Source organism: Hypanus sabinus, chromosome 13 (genome assembly GCF_030144855.1).
Source record: "Hypanus sabinus isolate sHypSab1 chromosome 13, sHypSab1.hap1, whole genome shotgun sequence".
Taxonomy (NCBI): Eukaryota; Metazoa; Chordata; class Chondrichthyes; order Myliobatiformes; family Dasyatidae; genus Hypanus; species Hypanus sabinus.
Genome location: NC_082718.1, coordinates 11,717,231 through 11,734,415, shown reverse-complemented (window position 1 = coordinate 11,734,415; position 17,185 = coordinate 11,717,231). Strand labels below are relative to the sequence as shown.

Sequence of the window (17,185 nt, the reverse complement as noted above, 5' to 3'; positions counted from 1 at the left end):
TCACTGAGGAATCAAGAGCCTAAAGTTCAGTTTCCCTACAATCAGATATTGGTTTTTGGTTCCACGGTTTTGGGATCTTAAACTTACAGAATGGTTGCTGAGCTAAGGAGATGTTCAGTCTGTCAAATCTGTACAAAAACACAGACAGTCTGGATCATCCGCATCACTCCTGAATGTTTCATCTTTCCAGTTTGTTCTCTCCATCTCTCAACTGGTTGACCTGTTGACCTGAATTAACTTCTTTCCATTTGCCTGACTACATTAGTATATCCCTTATCGAATTAATGTAGCTGTTCTGACCCAAGTTCCAACAGAAAATTACTAAGTCAGTTGTCTAGTTTTCACACCTGGTGAATTTGAATCGAACTTCACCTGGTGAATTTGAATACTTTATCATCAATATCATTTTGTCACATTCCATTGTTTTCCAGAATGCCTGTTGCCACTTTGAGTCATCGCTGACTCTTGTGTCTGAGAGGCAACACACCAACCATGCATGCAGTTTGGGGCTGCAGAAATTGCCTGGTACAGAAAGGTCTTCCATTCGCATTCCAACATGTTTGTTCACATCCTGCTCTACTGCGATGATGACGCCACTCTCAGGTATGAACAACAACACCTCAGAGACTGGGAGCCAATAATTTGATGGCATAATCATTAATTTCTCTCCTTTCTGGTCATTTTTAACCGACTCCCATCTCTCTTTTTCCATTTCCCATTCCGACACAGAGTTTTCAACCCTTGTCCTCTCTGCACCTGCCCATTACTTCCCTTCAGTGCCTTTTCTCCCATGGTCCACTATCCTCTCCTATCAGATTCCTTCTTATTCAGCCCTATACCTCTTCCAACTATCATCTCCCAGCTCCTAACTTCATCCCCTCTCCCTTTCTGTACTTTTGATCCTGATGATCTCTGAACTTCTCATATTTTCTGCACTGTGAACTTTCTCTTCAGTGATCTAAATACTGACAAGGTGGAGACAGCATGTGATGTAATTGACTGGATGATCAGACATGGATATCCCTTTACAGGTGAGTCAACACTTCACTTGTGAGTCTGTTGGGGTCATCTATTGCATCCGGTGCTCCCGTTGTGGCCTCCTCTACATCGGTGAGATCCGACACATATTGGGGGATCGCTTCGTTGAGCACCTATGCTCCGTCGCCACAACAGACAGGATCTCCCGGTTGCCACCTACTTCAACTCTGCTTCATATTCCTATTCGGATAAGTCCGTACATGGCCTCCTCTACTGCCATGATGAGGCCAAGCTCAGGTTAGAGGGGCAACACCTCATATATCATCTGGGTAGTCTCCAGCCCCTTGGCATGAACATTGAATTCTCCAGCTTCTGGTAATTCCCTCGCTCTCCTTCCCCTATCACACTTTCACTCTGCCTCCTCTTCTAGCTGCCTATCACTTCTCTCATGATTCCGCCTCCTTCTACAACCCATAGTATACCCTTACATTCCCTTCCCTCACCCCTTGAACTTTCCTCTGATTGGTTTTCCACCTGCACCTTCCCCCTCCCCCCACCTTCTTTATAGGGCCCCTGCCCCCTCCTTCTTCAGTCCTGACGAAGGGTCTCGGCCCGAAACGTTGACTGCTACTTTCAACAAATGCTGCCCGACCTGCTGAGTTCATCCAGCTTGTTTTGTATGTGTTGATTTGACCACAGCATCTGCAGTGTACTGTGAGTTTAGATTTGTGAATGGTTATCAATGGCTGATCATACAGTTAACTTTGTCACACACTGTTTCATTGGGTTAGTCTTTAGATCGCTGAAGTGAAAATTCACAGTATAGAAAATACTTGAAGATCTGACACCATTGGAACATGAAAACAGAGAGGGAGAGGTATGAGTTTCGAAGTTAGGAGGTGAGAGATGGAAGAGGTAAAGGGCAAAAGTAGATTTAATCTGATGGAAATAGTAAAGGACAATGAGAGAAAGGGAAGGGAGAGTGGCACTGAGTGGAAGTAATGGGCAAGTGCTGAGAAGAGAAGGTTTAAAAGAGTGCCAGAATGGGAAATGGAAACCAAGAGAAGGAAGAGGGTTTAGATATGTTCAGATAATAGAGAAATCAGTGTTGTTGGCTCCAGGATTGGATCAGAACAACTACATTAATTGAATAAGGAATATACTAATGAACTAAGGCAAATGAAAAACAAATAAATTTGGGTCAACGGACTGATTGAGAGCTGGAGAGAACAAACTGAAAGATAAGCATTCAGCAGTGATGTAGATGAACCGGACTGTCTGTGTATGTGAGTGGGTGTGTGGGTGGATGCGAAGGAGGGAGAATAAAGACCTTTGATATCTCCCAGATACAGCATCCAAATGTCACAACAAATATATTTGTGTACAACTCATATTCAATGAAAGGTGTACCTGTTGTCTTTCTCTATAATACCTGACATGTTTTACCTGGATTTTGTGAAGTGAGATTCTAGATAATAGTGGAATTCTCTGGCAAAGCTTGTCTGCTTCGAGATGCTTTTGGTGCAGAGTTTAATCTATCTGTGGGGCTTTTGGAAAACCTCTTGGGGCAGTTAATGAAGGAGAGGCAGTTTGATGATGGACAGGTGTCACACAGAGAGCAGGGTGGTGATAACCAGCAAGTCCCCACCCTAAGGGGATGGTTTAGGTTTAGGTTTTTTCTACCAACCGGCTGCACCATTTACTGAAATGCCTCTGTAGAGTAATATTGACATTCTGTACATTCTGTGGGATCACAGCCCTCTCATGAAAAACATTCATCTAAATCCCAATTCTCTCCAAAGGAACTTGTCTTCCAAAATTGTTGACATCACCCTTGTGCTAGAATGAGGAAAAAGACTCTCATTATGCCCCCACAGTTCCTTTCAGAATCCTGGAACTCTCAATATGATCACTGGCATATTTTTCAAGTGCATTTCAACCAATTCAGATTAATCTGTCTTCAGTGGACCTTGCCCTCTCTCCAAAAATCCATCTGATAATCAATATTCCAAGCAAATATTTCCTGTCTTCGGTACACAGACCAAAGCAACGTATGAACTCCAAAGGGACAATAACTGGGTGCTTTTTTATAGACTCCCCCCCCCCCCAATAACAGCGATGTTAAGGAACAGATAGGGAGGCAGATTCCAGAATGATGCAATAATAATAGGATTGTTCTGATGGGAGAATTTAATTTTCCTTTTATTGATTAGCATCTCCTTAGCGCAAGTGGTTCAGATGAGGTGAAGTTTGTTAGCTGTGTTCAGGAAGGTTTCCTGAGGCAATATGTAGATAAGCCTACAAGAGGAGAGGCTGTACTTGATCAAGTATTGGGAAACAAACCTCGTCAAGTGTCAGACCTCTCAGTAGGAGAGCATTTTGGAGGCAATGACCACAACTCTATCTTCTTCACCATAGCGCTGGAGAGAGTTAGGAGCAATCTAGGAAAACATTTAATTTGGGTAGGGGGAAATATGATGCTATTGGGCAGCATAAATTGGGAGCAGATGTTCTCAGGGAAATGCACAGCTGGAATGTGGCAAATGTTCAGGGAACATTTGCATGGAGTTCTGCATAGGCATGTTCCATTGAGGCAGGGAAAGGATGGTAGAGTTAAAGAATCATGGTGTACAAGTTATGTAGAAAATCTTAAGAAGAAAAGAAAAGCTTACGAAAGTTTCAAGAAACTAGGCACTGTCAGAGCTCTAGAAAATTACAAGTTTGCTGAGAAGGAGCTTAAGAACGGAATTAGGAGAGCCAGAAGCAGCCATGAGAAGTGCCTCGTTGAGCAGGATTAAGGAAAACCCCTTCTACAAGTATGTGTAGAGCAAGAGAATGAGCCGAGTGAGAATAGGACAAATCAGGTCTAATAGTGGAAACATGTGCATGGAGCCAGAGGATGTAGCGGAAGTACTTAATGAATACTTTGCTTCAGTATTCACCAGGGAAAAAGACCTTGGCAATTGTGGGGATGACTTACAGGGGACTGAAACACTTGAGCATAAAGACACTAAGAAAAAGGATGCGCAATGAACTTTTGAAAAGCATTAAGTTAGATGGGTCACCGGGACCGGATAAGATATACCCCAGGCTACTGTGGGAAGCGACGGAGGAGATTGCTGAGACTGTTGCAATGATCATTGCTTCTCAAATAGGAACATGAGAAGTACCAGAGAATTAGAGCGTTGCAACTGTTGTTCCTTTGTTCAAGAAAGGGAGTAGAGATAACCCAGGAAATTATAGACAAGAGAGTCTGACTTCAGTGGTGGTTAGGTTTTTGGAGAAGAAGATCATGACAGGCAGGACTTATGAGCATTTGGAGAGACATAATCTGATTAGGGATAGTCAGCATGGCTTTGTCAAGGGCAGGTCATGCCTTACATGCCAGATTGAATTCTTTCAGAATGTAACAAAAGCATTGATGAAGGTAGAGCAGTGGATGTAGTGTATGTGGATTTCAGTAAGGCATTTGATAAGGTTCCCCATGCAAGCCTCCTTCAGAAAGTAATTAGGCATGGGATCCATGGAGACCTTGCTTTGTGGATCCAGAATTGGCTTGCCCACAGAAGCGAAAGGATGCTTGTAGATATTCTGCATGGAGATCAGTGACCAAATGTGTTCCACAGGGATCTGTTCTGGGACTTCTCCTCTTTGTGATTTTTATAAATGACCTGGATGAAGAAGTAGAAGGGTGAGTAAGTAAGTCTGCTGATAACACAATGGTTGGAGGTGTTGTGGATAGACTGGAGGGTTGTCAGAGATTACAGCAGAACATTGATAGGATGTAGAACTGGGCTGAGAAGATAAGTATGAAGTGGTTCATTTTGGCAGATCAAATTTGAAGACAGACTATAATAAAAATGATAAGTTTCTTGTCAGTATGGAGGATTTTAGAGATCTTGGGGTTCATGTCCATGCCTATAGGACACTCAAAGCTGCTGCACAGGTTGACAGAGTTGTTACAAAAGTATATAGTGTGATGACGTCCATCAACCATGAGATTGAGCTCAAGCTATATAAGACTTTGGTCAGAACCCACTTGGAGTACTGTGTACAATTCTGGTCACCTCACTACAGGAAGGATGTGGATACTATAGAGAGAGTGCAGAGGAGATTTACAAGAATGTTGCCTGGATTAGATGGTGTACCTTATGAGAATAAGTTGAGTGTACTTGGCCTTTTGTCCTTGGAGTGACGGAGGATGAGAGGTGACCTGATAGGGGAGTATAATATCACGAGGGGCACCGATTGTGTGAATAACCAGAGGTTTTTTCCCAGGGCTGAAATGGCTAACATGAGGGGTCATAATTTTAAGGTGCTTGGAAATGGGTACCAAGGGGATGTCAGGGGTAACATTTTCACACAGAGAGTGTCCGGTGTATGAAATACACTGCTGTCAGCAGTGGTGGGGGCAGATACAATAGGGTCTTCTAAGAGCCTCTGAGATAGGAACATGGAGCTTCGAAAAATAGAGGGCTAAGTGCTAGGGGTATTTTAGGCAGTCTCTAGAGTAGGTTACATGGTCGGCATAAAATTGTGGGCCAAAGGGCCTGTAATGGGCTGTAAATTTCAGTGTTCTACATTCTATCTTCTAGATGATGCTTTACAGTCACACTGCAGAGTATCAGGGAGACTTCCTTGAGCACCAGACACAAAATGCTGGAGAAACTCAGCAAGTCTGGCAGCATCTATGGAGGGGAATAAACAGTTAACATTTTAGGCAGAGACCCTTCATCAGGACTGGAGAGGAAGTGGGTAGAAGCCAGATTAAGGAGAGATGAGGGGAAAAAGCACAAGTAGGCAGGTTACCAGGGGAAGGTATTTGAGTGGTGGAAGAGTGATGGGAATTAAGAAGCTGGGAGATGATGGGAGGCTGAGGTAAAGGGCTGAAGAGGAAGGAGTCTAATAGGAGAGAATAGTGGACCATCGAGAAAAGGGAGGGAGGAAGGATATCACAGGGACGTAATAGGCAGTTGTGGGGAAAAGAAAGGGTGGGAGGGTACCAGAAAGTGGAATGCAAAAAGGGAGAATGAGAAGGAGAAGAAACAGCTGGAAATTACAGAAATCCATTTTCATGCCATCAGGTTGGAAGCTACCCAGACAGGATATGAGTTATTGCTCCTCCAACCCAATTGCCTTTTTTCTCCAACGCTCCTACAGTAACAGACAAAATGCTATTTGACATCATAAATTGCTGGTTCCAACCACAGATTAAGCTTCTGCATCTGGAGAACCAATACATCAGGACCTCTCCGCAGACTATGTCATCAAGTTTGCAGATGGCACCACAATGGTTGGCCTTACCAACAACTTCAAGTTGCAGTACAGAGAGGAAGTGGAAATGGATGGTAATGTAATTGGTGGAAACATACTTAATTCACAGCCACCAACATTAAGTTGGGGTTCACTTTAAGAGGCTGGTCTGACATGATGGTGTAATTATATAAAGAAGTTTTACCATGATTTGTGTTCAGTGTTTGGAGTATAGTCCAATAAATGAATTGTTCTGTTTTTTTCTTGAACATAAAACATCTCCACTCTTTTTATTTGTGAAAACCTGCATTGGTGATCCCGATGCTCTTGGACAATTGCAGAGCTCTTGAATCTATTGGTCACTGCAGTTGCTTTGAAACTGTTGGTGTTCTGGGAGCAATATGCCATTACCTGGATTGTACAAGATGAGACCCAATTCACCTTGCCAGTAATTGATGCAGACAACACCAATTATTTCTATTTCTATTCTCTCTGTGACTGAGAGATGGTGAGTCTACTTGACTATCTCCCTGAACACAATAAATACTGATCACTGAAAACTCACCTTTCACAGAATTTTGGACAACTGGATTCTGAGCTCACGAAACAGCTGCTCTGCTTGCTTGGCCTCAGCAATGCTCAGCTGTTGGATCTAATATACCACATGCTGTCTCACTTGGGGAATCACTATCCTTGTTTTCTTCTTAAAGAAATCCATCTAGCAAATGTCTGATCAAATTGGCGTAGCCCTCACTAATGCACCCGTGAAGGATGACAGGGAGCTTGTTACAATGGCTGACAGTCCACAGTCAGCCAGGCAGTGGTGCATCATTCTTCATTTAGGTACCTCAATAAGCCCATCTGCAAGGCCCCCAAAATAAGGATGCCCACAGCTGTGAAACAGATGACACTGGACCTGTGTTTTTGCCAAGCTCACTTAGGTACGAACGCTAGTGCCAGTGCACTGGAACATCAGAGATCTGTGAACACTGCGGGCTCCAGCTGCCAGGGACATCTATTGTTCATTACAAACACCCTTTCATGGCAACGCTTCCTGTGTGATGTGAGTGCTCAAGTGAGTGTGCTGCCTGTATCGCCTATCGATGAGAAACAAAGAGCGACAAAACCTCGCTGGAGGCTGCCAATGACAGCAGGATACAGACTTACAGGACACGATGGGAGACACTCTTCTTCAGTGAGTAACATTACATATGGGACTTCATCCTGGGTAAAGTGGCCAGACCTCTAGATTTCCTGTGTGTCCAAGGACTGTTTGTTGATCTTAAGAACTGCTGGCTTGTGGCTATCAATGTCTTTGGGTTATTATCCTGCACCGCAGTATGTTCCCCACAAAGACTCTGTCAAGCACATGCAACACTGCATGCGAGTTTACTCTACTGCAAGATGAATTCCCAGACCTCACCAAGCCCACATTCAACACTACAGTCACAAAACCTGGAGTTAAGCACAGTCCATTAATCCATGGCCACATGCGTAGACTGGTCTGTATGCAGCAATGTCAACGAGCCTACATATCGGTTCACAACTGGGACACAACATATCAAGTCAAGTCAAGTCAAGTCAACTTTTATTGTAATTTCTACCATAACTGCTGATACAGTGCATAGAAAAAAATGAGACAAAGTTTTTCAGGACCATGGTGTTACATGACACAGTACAAAGAACTAGGCTGAACTACGTAATAAAATAAAGAGAAAGCTATACTAGACTACAGACCTACAATGGACTGCATAAAGTGCACAAAAACAGTGCAGGCATTAAGAGACAGTTTGTTGGCTCTGCATCAGTCCGTTAGCCACTGCACCTCCTCTCTGTAAGCTGACTCGTTGTTCTTGCTGATGAGACCCACCACGGTCGTGTCATCGGCGAACTTGATAATATGGTTCCAGCTGTGTGTTGCAGCACAGTCGTGGGTCAGCAGAGTGAACAGCAGTGGACTGAGCACGCAGCCCTGGGGAGCCCCTATGCTCAGTGTGATGGTTTTGGAGATGCTGCTCCTGATCCGGACTGACTGAGATCTGCCAGTCAGGAAGTCTAGGATCCAGTTGCGGAGGAAGGTGTTCAGGCCCAGTAGGCTCAGCTTTCCAATCAGGTGCTGAGGGATGATTGTGTTGAATGCTGAACTGAAGTCTATGAACAGCATTTGAACGTATGTGACTTTTTTGTCCAGGTGGTTTAGGGCCAGGTGGAGGGTGATGGCAATGGCATCATCTGTTGAGCGGTTGGGATGGTACGCAAACTGCAGGGGGTCCAGTGGGGGGGGGGGGGCAGCAGGGTCTTGATATGCCTCATGACGAGCCTCTCAAAACACTTCATGATGATGGATGCAAGTGCAACGGGACGGTAGTCATTTAGGCAGGACACTGAAGACTTTTTCAGTACGGGGACAATGGTGGCAGCCTTGGAGCACATTAGAATGGTGGCGCTGCTCAGGGAGATGTTGAAGATGTCGGTGAGAACATCTGCTAGCTGGTCTGCACATCCTCTGAGCACTCTACCAGGAATGTTGTCTAGTCCAGCAGCCCTCCGTGGGTTGATCCTGCACTGGGATCTTCTCACGTCGGCCACGGTGAGACACAGCACCTGGTCATTCGCAGGAGGGGTGGACTTCCTTGCCGCCACATCATTTTCCGCCTCAAACCGGGCATAGAAGTTATTCAGTGCATTTGGGAGGGAGGCATCACCCGTACAGTCAGGTGATGTTGTCCTGTAATTGGTGATGTCCTGGATGCCCTTTGTTACGTACCTGTGACATGTGACAGTGGTGTACTTGTCACGTGACAGGTGTTGAAGCTATACTGGACTTGAGGTAATGGTCTTGTGATGGTGGAGTGACATCATTTTCCCGCCAGTAGAGGTCATGTGACAGGTTTTTTTACAGGGTATAAAACGAGGACCCCTCCCTGTGACGAGGGGAAGTTCGTGGCTGGATTTGCCATGTTGACTTCATGCCACTGCGTGATTTAATATCATGACACAGTGTGGTTGAAAGATGGAGTTTTATTTTATGCCTAAAGTTTGAAAAGTCATTGCCAGCAGTTTCTTTATAATACTGCTAGTTGAGAATCAGTGGAGAGCAAAGATCGGAGTTCGGGAATTAAAAGATCGAGGAAAGTTGATTTCGACGGTGAAACAGGTTCGACCTTGTTTGATCCTCATTTGGAAGGAATTCCTTGACTGTCCCCGTGTTAATCCCTGTGAATAGCAGAAAGGATTGGGAACAGTTTTGTAAAGGAAAGGTCAGTGCCTTTAAGCCGTTTCATTTTCATCTTCGCAAATTCTTTGTAGGAAAAGTAGTTCAACTGGGAATCACAGCAAGACGACGTGAAAGAGAATTTAAATCGTCTTAAAATGTCTCTCCCTTAAATGGACTGTAAGCATTTTGAACTTTTGCAACATTGTTTTAAGAACTGTTTAAGCTGCCGCACAGCAGCTGATTCCCGGTTACATTAGTAATTTGTTTACTTTTGGGGGATTTGTTTTTCAGTTTTTAATAAATGTTTTTGTTTATTATCAAAACCCTGCATCACTCATATATTTATTGTTGCTGAATCCGTAACACCTTCCACATGTGCCGTGTGTCGCCGCTGTCCTGGAAGTGGCTGTGGATTAGCTGGGCATGTAGACGCTTTGCCCCTCTGATGGCTCAGGACAGTTTGGCCCCTGCTGTTGTCAGAGCTGCCTTGTCACCTGCTCTGAAGGCAGAGTCACAGGACCTCAGCAGCGCACGCACCTCTGCGGTCATCCATGTCTTCTGGTTGGCACGTATAGTGATGGTCTTGGACAGAGTAACATCATCAGTGCACTTGCTGATGTAGCTGGTCAATGATGCTGTGTACTCCTCTAAGTTGGGAGAGTCGCCATCGGTTGCAGCCTCCCTGAACATGTACCAGTCAGTGTGCTTAAAGCAGTCTTGAAGAGCAGAGATGGCTCCTGCTGGCCAGGTTTTCACCTGCTTCTGAACTGGTCTGGAGCACCTAACAAGCGGTCTGTCTGCTGGAATTAGCATAACAGAGATGTGGTCTGAGTATCCGAGGTGGGGGCGAGGCTCTGCCCGGTACGCGCCAGGAATGTTTGTGTAAACCAGGTCCAATGCGTTCTCCCCCCTCGTTGCAAAGTCCACATACTGATGGAATTTGGGGAGCACTGACTTAAGGTTCGCGTAGTTCAAGTCACCGGCGACAATAAACAGACCTTCAGGGTGTGCGTTCTGCAGTTTGCTAATAGCCCCGTACAGTTCACAGAGCGCCTCCTTAGCATTAACACTGGGGGGAATGTAGACACCTAATATAAGGACAGGATTCCCGTGGCAAATAAAATGGTCTGCATTGAACTGTCACAAACTCCACTAACGATGAGCAGTGTCTGGAAACCAGTAGAGTTCTTAGACCATTCTGTGTTGAAGTAAACACACACACCGCCACCGCGAGCCTTACTGGAGACAGCTGCATCTCGTCTGAATGAAACAAAGCTAGCCCGTCTAGTTAGATGGCAGCGTCCGAAATTCCATCAGTGAGCCATGTCTCCGTGAAGACATACGCGTAGGAAACTCTGTAATCCCACTGAGTATTACGTTGGAATCGGATGTAGTCCATTTTATTGTCCAGGGAGTGGACATTGGAGAGCAGAATGGACGGGACAGCCGGCCGGCTAGGGTTTGCTTTTAGCCTGGCACGGACCCCTGCCCATTTGCCTCACTTCTGCTTCCTCGCACATCGCTTTCGACATCTCCATCTCCGGCTCCCAGCATCAGGTAAGTCCAAGGATTGTAGGCCCGTTCCCCTCAGCAAGCCGACGTCGCGTAATTCAGCCAGCAGATCTTTGTGGAGGTTTGTTTTTGGATGATCTCTGTATTGTAGTAGTATCTGGCGATGGTAGATACCCACTCTGTTATCCATGTGCCCTAATCAAAAATTCAGTATCAAACTTAAAATAGAAAATTAAATTAATGTAATACCAGGTCTGAAAGGCCGCTGCTGCCATGCCGTGCCGCCTTATATGAAGGGAAAGACAATCCTGTGGCTGATTGCCTCTCAGGGCAAGCCATTGAGGCCATACCCATGGGGGTTGACTATGCTGGCATGGCAGCTGAACGAGCTACTGACCCAGAGGTCCAGGCGTACTGATCAGCATCATGGGCCTGATACTAAGTTCAAGAAAGCTGCGTTTCTCTCCTGTTCAATGTCTCAACTGGTTGACCCTGCCCCACAAACTGGAGACGGACTGTTTTTGACTCCACAAATTGGCCTCTAGCATCAGGGCCAGAAGGCCTCTCAGAAACTGGTTGCTCTACTGTCTGTGTGGCACGGCCTTAGAGAGTACATTCACAATCAGACTGCAGCCTGTGTGGAGTATCAGAGCGCAAAAAATAACCGTTACCTTCAGGCACCACTGACACCTTTTAAGCTCCCTGAGCGACAGTTTGACCATGTCAATGTGGACCTTGTTGGTCCTATTTCCACTTTCCACGGTATCATGCACATTCTTACCTTGGTGGACTGGAAAACCAAGTAACCGGGGCAGTCCCACTGGCATCGAGGAAGGCTGCAGAAGTGACTCAGGCTTTTATCAGCACCTGGGTTGGTCACTTCGTCACCCCATCTGATATTTCCTCTGACCACAGTCCCCAACTCATCTCAGACCTCTGGGCTATGATGTCTCCGAACCTTGGTTTTAGGCTAAATCACATTACAGTATATCATCCCTAGTCCAATGGTCTGTGTGGGCAGTTTCACTGATCCTCAAAGGCTGCTTTGAGGAATTCCCCAGTGGATGGGTGTTGGCATAATTTTCACCCAGTGGTCCCATTGAAGCTCATAACTGCTCCAAAAGTGGTCATTGACGGCTGAGTTATTATAGGGACAACCATTACGAGTGCCAGGTGATGTTATTCTGGATGGCACAATGACCTGGTTGGCCTCTCAACAGCATTCCTCCCTCCTCAGTAAATTTGAGTCCTTTGCATCTATTCCTACCTCCCATCATGGCATACAGCAGTCTTGGGTTCCTGTTGACCTACGTTCCATCTCCTTTGCTTTGTCTGCCATGATGCAAACCAATATCCCCTTACGCCCCCTTACGATAGCCTAGTTCTGTGTTTTGGAATGGAGAGAAAAGAATGTTATCATAATTAAGAGGGGTAACTCCAAGTGTATTTATGTAGTTCACTTTAAACCAGCCCACCAATAGCGCCACTTTTGGTGCTATTCTCATGACCCTTTACACTTTTCAACAGTTGCTAATAATTTCGTTATTCTTCCTGATGATCAAAAGATCATCAGACTTGTATAACTCCATTACAAAGGCATGTGTATTGCTTAGAGATAGACACGCTCCCTCCAACTACAGACAAATTCCAGGCAGCACTGCATTTTATCATGCCTTTGTGTGCCTTTATTCCCTCTAACAATAACTTCTTCAATTATGTCCTTAAATGTCTGCAAGAACTGGAAAGTTCCCAATTCCACTTCTACCCCTTGTTTCCCTATTCTACTAGTTTGTCCCAGATCATCATCATTTTGTCTTGTGGCCCTCTTCAATTTCTGCCAAAGGGAACTGATTTGTGTATCTGTAATACCTAAGGTATTGACTGTGGACATACCTACTCCTAACAACTCTATCAAGCTCATTTTACTTCCCTGCCTTTTCGTTCTGAACTCACCATGAGTAACTTGTTTAACCAGTAAAAGATGATTAGTAAAATCCCCACAAAACTGGGAGGTCACAAAACAAGTCAAATTAAAAACTACCTCCATGTGTCTGTAACCTGGTACTAGAGTAACCTTTTTGCCAGAATCTTCTAATAATCACTCTATCTGCCCTTCCTTTCTCCCACACATGTCCCTCTGGCCCTCACTGCACTGTGGTGCTCTTGTGGTAGCTGGGGTCCTACAATGATCAATCCTGACTGGAGCAGCCTGATTGCTTTGCCATACAAGATTCATTGCCACATTTAAGTGTGAATGGTTGGTTGTTCTCATGTTTCTGCACAATATATATTATTATGGACACATACAATTTGTTACCACACAAAGCAGGGGTGGCAGATGGATGGGGTGAGGGCAGATGTGCGGGAAATGGGAGAGATGCGTTTGAGAGCAGAGTTGTTGGTGGACAAAGGGAAGCCCCTTTGTTTAAAAAAGGAAGACATCTCCTTCGTCCTGGAATGAAAAGCCTCATCCTGAGAGCTGATGCGGCAGAGACGGAGGAATTGTGAGAAGGGGATAGCATTTTTGCAAGAGACAGGGTGGGAAGGAGTGAGATTGGAATTGGAACAGGGTGTGGTGAAGTCGAGACCATTGATGTCCCGTTGGCAATTAGTAATAAAGAGATCCAGAGCAGGCCAGAGCGGGTTGTCCATGAACAGTCCCCATCCCTGACATATTTAGTTGTTTGCCTGTTCTCCATCTCCCTCTGGTGTCCCCCCCTCCTCCTTTCTTTCTCCCGAGGCCTCCCATCCCATGATCCTTTCCCTTCTCCAGCTCAGTATCACTTTCACCAATCACCTTTCCAGCTCTTAGCTTCATCCTACCCCCTCCGGTCTTCTCCTATCATTTTGCATTTCCCCCTCCCCCCACTACTTTCAAATCTCTTACTACCTTTCCTTTCGGTTAGTCCTGACGAAGGGTCTTGGCCTGAAACATCAACAGCGCTTCTCCTTATAGATGCGGCCTGGCCTGCTGTGCTCCACCAGCATTTTGTGTGTATTGTTGTTTGAATTTCCAGCATCTGCAGATTTCCTCGTGTTTGCTCTTTAAATTCTACTGCGAAGCCTATGCCAGTGATGCCTAAACTGAAGAAGTTTAAATCTTCTCTTTGACGGGAGTTCAGGGAAACCCTCTCTCACTGCTCCCCATCTATAATTCCTTCAGCCCTTCAACTTTTCAATCATATTTTGACCCAGACCCACTATTACAGCCATATATCCTTCCTTGGAACGTGTCTGCACTGCCAACTGACTCCAGTTGGCTTCAGGATCTGCTTTCGAGCTTCTCAACTTGGACCTTCTGAGGATCCCAGGTACTCACATTTAATTGTCTCTGCCTCCCGTTGTTTCTCCCATCGAGCTCTGAGGGCGACACTTTCTGCCATGAGAAGGTACCTGGCATCCCTATCACAATCCCTTCCACACCTCCGGGACACCTTTTTCTCCGTTTGCAATGGACCTGTCTGTTACTTCATCCTCTGTCGGATCCATGCGTGCAATCGCCGTTTCTTTGACTTTATCACTTCCTGCAAGGATCGGAAGATCTTCCATCTGCAGACCCCAGAGCATGGACTTCGTTTCATGGCCCCGACCCCGGCCATCGATATTGGCTGCCCCAGCAACCCAGGGCATATTCAAAACCCGGACTCCAGCACCATCAACGCGGGTTCCAACAACCATGGACAGATTCAAAGCGATTGCGCAACCACCAACTGCGACTCCAGCCTTGAACTCCAGGCCGGGTCTTCACATGCTGCAATTGTGACTCCCGTCTCCCCTTCCCCCACCACCACTCTGCAATCCCCTCTCCCTCAGATCCCATCGTCAACTCCTGGGCCCTCAGAGGCACCATCTTCCTCTCAGCCCAATCCTTCCCTCTCCACTGACACTACCAGCCTCCCTCCCCCCTCTGATCCCATCTCTCATCCGTGCCAGGTCTTTACCATTCCCTCCGACCTTCAACTCTCTGAAGCAGAGCGCTCTGACCTCAGTAAGGGCCTCAGCTTTGTCCCCTTTCACCCACACCTCAGCGAGTTCCGCGTATTCCATGACACTGAACTCTTCTTCCGCCAGCTCCGTCTCCGAGCTTACTTCTTTGACAAGGGCTCTCCTACCACCACCGATGACCCCTTCTCCCATCTTCAACCCTCCTTGTGCAGATTTCCTTGTGTTTGCTCTAACCATTTTAGTAACTTTCCTATAAGAACATGGGCTCTTAACTTGGTAAGCAGCCTCATGTGTGGCACCTTGTCAAAGACCTTCTGAAAGTCCAAATATACAACATCCACTGCATCCCCTTTATCTATCCTACTTGTAATCTCCTTACAGATTTCCAACAGGTTCGTCAGGCAGGATTTTCCCTGAAGGAAACCATACTGACTTTGTACTATCTTGTCCTGTGTAACCAAGTACTCTATCACCTGATTCTTAACAATTGACTCAAACATCTTCCCAACTACTAAGATCAGGCTAACTATTCTACAGTTTAGTTTTTGCTGCCTTCCTCCTTTCTTAAAGAGTGGAGTGATATTTGCAGTTTTCCCGTCCTCTGGCACCACACCAGAGTCCAAAAATTTTTGAAAGATTATTTCTAATGCCACCACAAACTCTAACACAACCTCTTTCAGAACCCTCGGATGTAATTCATTTGGTCCGTGTGACTTATGTAACTTCAGGTCTTACAGTTTTTTCAGTACCTTCTCTCTTGTAAAAGAAACAGCACCCACTTCTCTTCCTTCACACACTACAACATCAGGCATGCTGCTCGTGTCTTCCACGGTGAAGACTGATGCAAAGTACTCAATAAGTTCATCAGCCATCTCCTTCTCCCCATTATTATTTCTCCTGCCTCATTTTCTAGCAGTCCTATATCCACTCTTTTATTCTTAACATACTTGAAAAGTACTTTTACTATCCACTATGATATTACTTGCTTCCTTGCTTTCACATTTTATGCTTTCTCTTCTGATGATATTTTAGTTGCTCTCTGTAGGTTTTTAAAAATTTCCCAATCTAATTTTTGCTTTGTTGTATGCCTTTTCTTTTGCTTTTACAATAGCTTTGACTTCACTTGTCAGCCACAGTTGTACTATTTTACCATTCGAGTATTTCTTTATTTTTAGAATATACATGTCCAGCACCTTCCTCACTTTTCCCAGAAGTGCATGCCATTGCTGCTCTACTGACATCCCTGCCAGCAGTTCCTTCCAATTTACTTTGGCCAACTCCTCTCTCATACTGCTGTAATTTCCCTTACTCCACTGAAATACTGCTACATCAGGCATTACTTTCTCCTTATCATATTTCAAGTTGAATATAATCATATTGTGATCTCTGGTTCCTAAAGGTTCTTTTACCTCAATCTCCCTAATCGCCTCCAGTTCATTACATCACACCCATTCCAGTACAGCTGGTCCCCTAGTAGGCTCAATGACAAACTACTCTAAATAGCTATCACTTAGGCATTCAACAAACTCACTCTCTTGAGATCTATGACCAACCTGATTTTCACATTTAACATGCATGTTAAAATCTCCCATGACGGCCACAGCATCATGTCTGCCAATCTGTAATAGTGCAACAAGATCATTCACCTTATTTCTTATACTCCATACACTTAGATACAGCACCTTGAGTACTGTATTTGCTGTCCTTTCTGATTCTGTATCACTAATGATTTGATACTCAGCCTGGTGGCTGCAACTAAGTCCCATCACCTGCCCGTCCTCCCTGACAGTCTGACTGCATGCTAGCTTTACTTTTTTACCATCTGGACTATCCTGAGTCCCTTCACTCCAGTTCCCATCCCTCTGCCAAATTACTTTAAACCCCCCACCAACAGCCCCATCAAACGTGCCTGCAAGAATATTGGTCTCCCTCGGGTTCAGGCGCAACCCATCACTTTGGAACAGGTCTTCGCTCCCCCAAAAGAGATGCCAGTGATTCAAGAACCTGAAACCCTGCCCCCTGCACCAGCTTCTCAGCCATGCATTTATCTGCCCAATCATCCTCTTTCTGCTCTCACTGGGGCATGGCACAGGCAGCAATCCAGAAATTATTATCCAGGAGGGCTTGCTTCTCAGCTTTCTACCCAACTCACTAAATTCTCTTTTCAGGACCTAATTGCTTTTCCTTCCTATGCCATTGGTACCAATATGTACCAAAACATCTGGCTGCTGACCCTCCCTCTCCAAAATGTTGTGGATGCGTTCTGAGACATCCCTGACC

General features: G+C 45.4%; 1 protein-coding gene across 1 annotated transcript in view; it reads left to right on the top strand.

Annotated features, from left to right (window-relative positions):
• The first annotated feature begins 973 nt into the window (after positions 1 to 973).
• LOC132403440 (C-type lectin mannose-binding isoform-like) overlaps positions 974 to 17,185 on the top strand; it is a 34,463-nt gene continuing 18,251 nt past the window's right edge. Inside the window, exon 1 of the mRNA XM_059986842.1 lies at positions 974 to 1,031. The gene's annotated coding sequence lies outside the window, so the exon portion shown is untranslated. The remainder of the gene's footprint in view (positions 1,032 to 17,185) is intronic.